The following is a 7,165-nucleotide window of genomic DNA, read 5'->3' on the forward strand; positions in this document are numbered from 1 at the left end:
AATAATTTATGTAGCTTCTCCACTCTTAAGCATGGGCTGTGCATGGTGACTTTTTCCCAAAGAGGACAGTATGGAAAGGGAGCAAGAAAAGAGTGACTTTACAGTGGAGAAGCCTGGCAAACCCTCCCTCAGTCAGACGACCCAGATTAGCATCCATAGTGATAAATCTTGTTGATGGTACGTACCCTTGATATGATGTGATGAGAATGGCACTTTACATCTGTGTTCTTCCTTCCCAAAACATGTTATCCTAGTCTAATCATGAAAAAAATATCAGGCAAATCCCAGCCGAGGGACATTCAACAAAATGCCTGACCAGTGTCCCTCAAAACTGTCAGGGTCCTCAAAAACAGAGAAGGTGAGTCTGAGAAATTATCACAGCCAAGAGAAGGCTAAGGAGACGTGATCCCTGCTTGGATCTTGGAACAGAGAGAGGACATTAGGGGAAACCCGAGGAAATTTAAAGTATGTCCCTCAGTTAATAACGATTTATCAGTATTTGTTCATTAATGTGACAAATGTACCACATGCATGCAAGATGTTAATAACAGGGAAACTGCAGCATGCAGGAACTTCTTGAAGTATATTCTCGATAATTCTCAAAATCTGAAATTGTTCTAAAATGAAAAGTTTATTCAAAAAAATATAGCGAGCAGGCTGGATTGGGGCCACAGGTTGCAGTTTGCCCGAGATAAATGTTTTCAAAGACAACTGCTCACGAAAATCACCTGAGGAACTTGCTAAGCACTTTGTCTTTGAACATAGATAATCTGCAAGTTGCAGAAATCCACACTCTAGAAAAAGGTCTCTATCCCACCCATGTCCCCAAACATTCTGTCACCTCCTGCTCCCACAGTCACCACTTTGATTATTTTCTTCCAGTGTTTCTTTATGCAAATACAAGCACCATGAAAGTATATTCTCGATTTTTCTCCCCTTCTTCTTATACAAACAGTAGTACCCTAGAGATGCTGTTCTGTCTATGGATTTTTTTTCCTTTCTGTATACCCTAGAGATCTTTTCATATCAGCGCAGAGGGATCTTCTCATTCTGTTTTAACAGATGCATAGTATGCCAGGTTGAGGTTGGACCAGAGTTTATTTAATATCTCTGATAGATAAACATTTGGGTTCCAATCTTTTCTATTATCAATTATGCTGTGATGAATAATCATATATATATGGAATTATTAGCTTGTGGAGGTATATCTTTCACGCCTGCACCCCACTTCAAGCCAACTAATCCGAAATTCTGGGGGCAGGCCCTGGACAGCCTCATTTTTAAAAAAGTCCTCCAGGGCATCCTAACATGCAGTGAAGGAGGAGCAGCGTTGCTGGGGATCAACACATCCTGTAAAGTAAGGGGAGCGGGATGTGGACACTCTCGGTGGATTTTGCAAGTAGGACAATGATTCTCGAGCCTGGCTACCTACAGAAATCACTTAAGAGCTATTTTAAAATCCCCATGTTCAAGGCTCACCCGGAAATTTGAATCCTAATAAATGGAGATAAAGCCCCAGCATAATTTTTCTGAAGCTTCCTCTTGTGATTCTTACGCACGGTCATGGTTAAAAAACATGAATCTAGGAAAAGAAAATGCATATTGTTAGAGAAAAGGGCGATTGTGGAGTGAGAGCTCTGTCTTCTCTTCTTCACCAAGATCTTCAGTCCACTGTCTGTCTCTCTCCCACCTCCCTAGCCTTCTCTTGGAAAGCGCCTGGAAGTAGATGGAGAACAGAAGACGATGGAGCGTCACGGCGACTGCCCTCAGTGCAGGGGTGAGGTGTGGACTCCTCTCAGCCCAGAAGTAGCAAGAACATGAAGGGAACACCTACCGCCAGAGAGCGCGCATCACTGCCCATCCGTGAGCTCCCAGATTAATATTTGCCAGCCCTTGATGAACTTTTGTTTCCTTCCGGCAGCCTCTCTTTCCCATCAGCACAACTGTGGTGAGTGATGAGGACATTGGTGTACAAACAGAAACTTCTCTTTCCTCATCTTTACTCGATTTCAGTGAGTTGGCGTGAAATCTAAGACATGACTGACTTACTCTGGGCATTGCTTCCTCATTGTGTCATGGGGAAGGACAAGGGAAACCTATTTTTAAAAGAGAGACAAAGAAATATCCCCTAGTAATTGACATGTGTTGAGTGCTTACTCATGGGACCCTTGCCCCAAATGTATGACATTTTATCGTCCCCATTTTACAGTGGGAAACTGAGGCACAGGGAGGTTAAGAAATTTGTTCAAAGCAACACAGCCAGGTAGTTTCAGAGCAAGTGGATCTCAGAACCAGGTCTCTCTAGCTCCAAAACCCAAGCTCTGTGCTATACCGTCTTCTTTCAATAGGAGCTGAGAATTTTCTCCCGATTTCTGTGGGCTACCTCATGCCTATGGTATATTCTTGAGGGTTGTCATCTTTGATGGAATCCAAAACATTGGTGGCCTCTACCTTGGGGAGAAAGAAAAGGAGTCTTTATAGATTAGCTGCCCTTATTTGAAGATTAACTTTCTGCACGAGGCAAAAAGGATCGCTTGGCATCTCCAGCAAAGCCGTACGGCTTTTTCATGGCATTGTGCCCCAAAGTTCTTCATAGAGTCCTTCCGGAAACACTGTAAATGCCACCTGCTACAACGCGTTACGGTGACCATGACAGTTACCAGGTGCATAGAAGTGTTCCCTTCCTTGCTTCATTTAATGCTCATTCCACCCTATTCAATAAGCAAACTGGGGCTGCAAGAATTTACTAACTTGTCCAATGTCACATTACCAGGAAGCGGTACAGCCAGACTCAAATTCAAGTCTCAGTCGATACCAAAATGCCTGTGCCAGCCCATTCCAGTGTGTTTTCTAGAAAAACCTTCTTTTTCACCGCCCCCACTGCCCACCCTCCCCGCCCCCCGCCCCCGGGCCTTGTGCAACTTTCCACCCTCCTCTCACTACCCCTAAAGACATTCAAAAGTTTTCAGTCTCTTTCTTTTTATTCTCCTACCCAAGCTAGAGAGAATTAGGCCACAGTAGATAGATGGATATGCAGAGTTAACCCATATCTTCCACAACCGGGGCAGAAAGAATTCCACAGATTAGAACTGGGGGCAAGGAGTTGGAATGAGAACCCAAGGGTTAATATTGCTATAGTGGGAAAGTTATCTGCTTTGTTGTAAAACACAGCTTCCCAGCACTACAGAGGGGCTATTAGCATGCAAATGCACTTTGCCTCATGCTTTTTAATGTTTTACTTCTCTTAATTGCTGAGACCGGTTGTAATTTCTGAGCACCGATGGCTTCAGGGAAGCAGTTTCCTCTAAAGGGATCTATCATTGCACCTGGAAAGATTCCGAATTCTAATTTTATTAACCACTTGGGTGAGGCATTTTCTCTTCTCTCAAAGGAAAAAAAAGTCGAGGTTCAAGTTAGAAACCTTGTCATTTTGCCCCAAAGCTTAGTTTCCTCCGTATTCTTTGGTTTGGAGCTTAACATTCTGAATGAGATCAAAAATCACATATGATATTTGACAAAGATAAGAGGGAGCTTATTAAAGATCACAGATATCAGACTCCGGTTATGAACTTGCAGTGAAAAAGTTTTCTGAATGCTACCTGGATTGGAGTGTAACCCATTCTCTCATTCCGGAGTTGTTCTAGATGAGTACACTATTTCCATGGTGCCCTCCAATTCGAAGACTACTTTCTATGAAGCAGAAAGGACTAGAGAACCTCTGTCATGGTAAGACAAAAGGTAGCAAGACATTCTCAGCCAGTTTAAGGAGTAATTGCCTCCCTCCCCATCCACACCTACATCCCAGATGAAATGTTTTCATGAGTCAGTAGTGAATGGAGAGACTCTGAAACCGGGCGTGGGCTCCAGAAAACAGGTCATTCTTGCAGACCTTTTGCAGACACCACCATTGGTCAAGCCATTTCGCTTTCTAGAAGTATTTTCTTGTGGAACTCTTGGAGACCATTAGCCTGACCTGGCACTTCTTTCTGGTTGAAAAGCAGTCTGGTGCAGCCTGAAAGCTCATCAGAGGCATTCGGTGTCTCCATGCGGATCCAGGACCAGTGTATGCAGAGGTCCGTACTGGGGAGACAGTGGGAGCTGCCGGCAGTGACATCATGACATCACTATGCGTGGAAGGGCGCCGCCGTTCCCACTTGAACTCACTGGTGCAAAAAGTCCATGTAAATACATCGGCCTCTGCTGAATTTGTGCTGCTGATACTTACATTTACTTGTCATATACGCTGTAGAAAGGCTGATTAATATCTTATTTGACAGTTCTTTATCCACCACTTCGTTTATTTAGCTTTTACCTGAGTTCTGAGTTTCTGGGAATCCCAAGTGCAATGAGAAATGATGGAGAACTCGTGACTTGAGGAATGAAAGAGCCATATGGCTATAACTGCAAAGGCTAAAGGCAAGCCCGCGGTGGGTTCATTTTCTTGTCTTCTCGTGCCCACCTCTCTGCATCCCCACGAAGTCCCTCCTGCACAGCGTCTGCCCACAGTAACATCCTCACAACACTGTGCTAATAAATGCAAAGAGAGCAAAGCAAACCGGTAAATAAACCGTGAGCTTACCTGTTGATTGACTCATGCACAAGTGGTCAAGGTTGGCAGATTGTAACGTCTGATCAACTGGAGTCAAAGCAAGAAGCTGGGGCAGAGCCAAGTTCCAGACTGAGCTCTCAAGGAAACTAAAGAGAAGAGAAGGGCAGGTGGCTTCCAGGTTAGGAAGCTGGAACCCTGTACGGGAAGGAAGTGACGTTGGCCCACAGTATCAAAGCCTGCATTCTCTCATTTTACCTTTTAAAATTTCGTTATCCTGGTAGTTGGGAGTCAGGGTAGTGAGTGAGAGGAGAAAGGCCCTTTTTGAGCACCTCATTTGTACCAGGCACTTTACGAAGACTCCTCAGAATCCGTGGAGAAAGATTTTATTTCCATTTTTCATTAAAAAGAAACTGAGGCTCGGAGAGACACACAGATGCTCCAGGCCACCCGACCAGTGAGAGCAGGAGAATTAAGGCTCACATCAGTTCTCCCTGATTCCAAAACTTTCCCCTCCTCCACACCGCCTCCCAGACACGCACCAGAATCTGCCATTTACCCCAGCAGAGCCTCTGAGTAGAACTGGTGGTGGGGAGGGCCCCCTAGAAGGTGACCTTAGTCACAAGTGGCCTAGCTCTGTCCCCAGCCACCCACCAGCCCTTCCCCTCCCCAACAATTTCAACTTGTTTCCTTTGGAGAAAACATGACTTTTCCCATTGAGGGAACTCCCCGGCCAACAATACACCCGTTGCAGCCCCCCCTTCCCCGGACCAAGCTTTAATGCTGGCTGACTGTCCCTCTATCCCCCACCCCACCTGCCCTGACCTTCCTTTGGGTCGAACTTTCTGCATAACAATGTCTGGTCCCCACAGCCCTGAGCTGCCCTTTGCTATTAGCACCTAATGAAAATGTAACCGTATTTAACCCCCCACAGGCCTAGATTAGCCCAAGTGGGTTTAATTCCTTTGTATGATAAGCATCCTGCTCTCCATTTGGATGGTCCAGCCCCTTCTCCCTGGAGAGGACCGCAGAGCTGTGTAGGGCTAACTCGGACCTCTCAGCTGTCCGGGACACAATGGGGGAAAGTATCTTTTGTGGCATTAACGGCTTTGGGGAGGGGAGAAGGGAGGGTACGGGCTGGTGGGGAGGGGGTGCAGTTGAAGAGGAGGAGAACAATGTGTGAGAAGCTGAGGCTGTGGGTTTCCCACACGGACCAATATGTCCCCCCCACCCCCCTCTGGGAGAGACAGATCTGCAGCGACCAGCCCACAGCTGATCCCGCCTTGATTGGCTTTTTTTTTTTTTCATTGTGCTCTCAAGGGACGAAAATCCTTTTGTGGCGTGAAAGGAGAGGCGTTCCTGCCGTCCCCTCCCTCGACCTGATTGGCTATGTCACAAGATGGCCAAATCCACCCGGATTAATGTGCGGCCGACCCGGCCGCGGGGCGAGGACGTCTGAGTCCGCCCCTTCGGGCGAGCGTGTCTGCTGCCCTGGGAGCAGGGGAGGGGGACACGGAGGGGCTGGCCACCACTTTCTTCATATTTATTATTCCCCCCACCCCCGGCCCCGCGGGGATGTTTATTCATGGGCCACATCTGCTGGCTGGCAGGCGACATGTCTCTTGTTAGAATGCCTGGAGTCCCCAAGGAGCCGGGAAAATGGGGCACATTCCTTCGGACTCGCCTTTTCGCTTGCTCACCTCGTTCTTTGGCTTTTTGGCCGCCCATCTGGAGTCTCAGCCCTCCCACCGCCCGGCTTCCAGCCCTTTACCTGGCCCACACGTCTCACCTGAGATGCGCGCGCTTCTCCAAGCACCCTCCGCTCCCCAGCCCTGGAAGAAGAGCACCTTCGCTCTCTGCCCTCTGCCCCTCTGTCGCTTCAACCGGAATCACCGTCCCCCGTGGTGCTTCTTGGACAAATAAATCCCAGGCCTTAACGAACCAGCTGAGGTTTTGTCTGTCTGACGCTCCTCATTGGAGGAACTCTTTTCTTTCTCTGACCTCTCACGTTAGTTTGTACCTCTTTCATTGCGTGGATCTCTTTCTATCTTAGGTAATCATGATTCCAGGGTACGTTTTCCCTCCCTTCCAAACCTATAAGGCCTCAGAGGACAGGGTTCCTCTCTGCTTCACCCTTGTCATCCCACCTGCCCCCAACTAGTGCTGATTCATAAGGTGTGTTCCTGAGAGGCAGCGCTCAATAGCTGTTGATGGAATGAAACGAACAAGGCGCCTGGACCTACAGGTCTCCGATCTTTCTTTCAGACCTGCCCTGGAGGCTGGGAGTAGTCCAGGAAGTATGCAACTCTCTTCTTCCCCATTTGTAAAATGACACTAAGTTTGCTCCCACACAGCTTTCCACTCATCTGCCCTGTGTGTGGTTGCAGCAAGGCCATGAAATTCAAAAGATTAGATGCTGAGCAAGGCCCCAAAACAAAGGGGATGGAGAGACCTATCCCAGATTTGGGGGAGACAGGATGCTCCACTGAGACACTCACAGGTCAGCCTGTCTGTGGGACCAGCTGCATGGCAGTCAGGCCAATAATTACTTTTGCATGGGCAGCTGAGAATGTCTTTTTGTTATTTTCTAATATAATTGATATTAAGTTTTCAAGTGGG

Source organism: Equus przewalskii, chromosome 10 (genome assembly GCF_037783145.1).
Source record: "Equus przewalskii isolate Varuska chromosome 10, EquPr2, whole genome shotgun sequence".
NCBI lineage: Eukaryota > Metazoa > Chordata > Mammalia > Perissodactyla > Equidae > Equus > Equus przewalskii.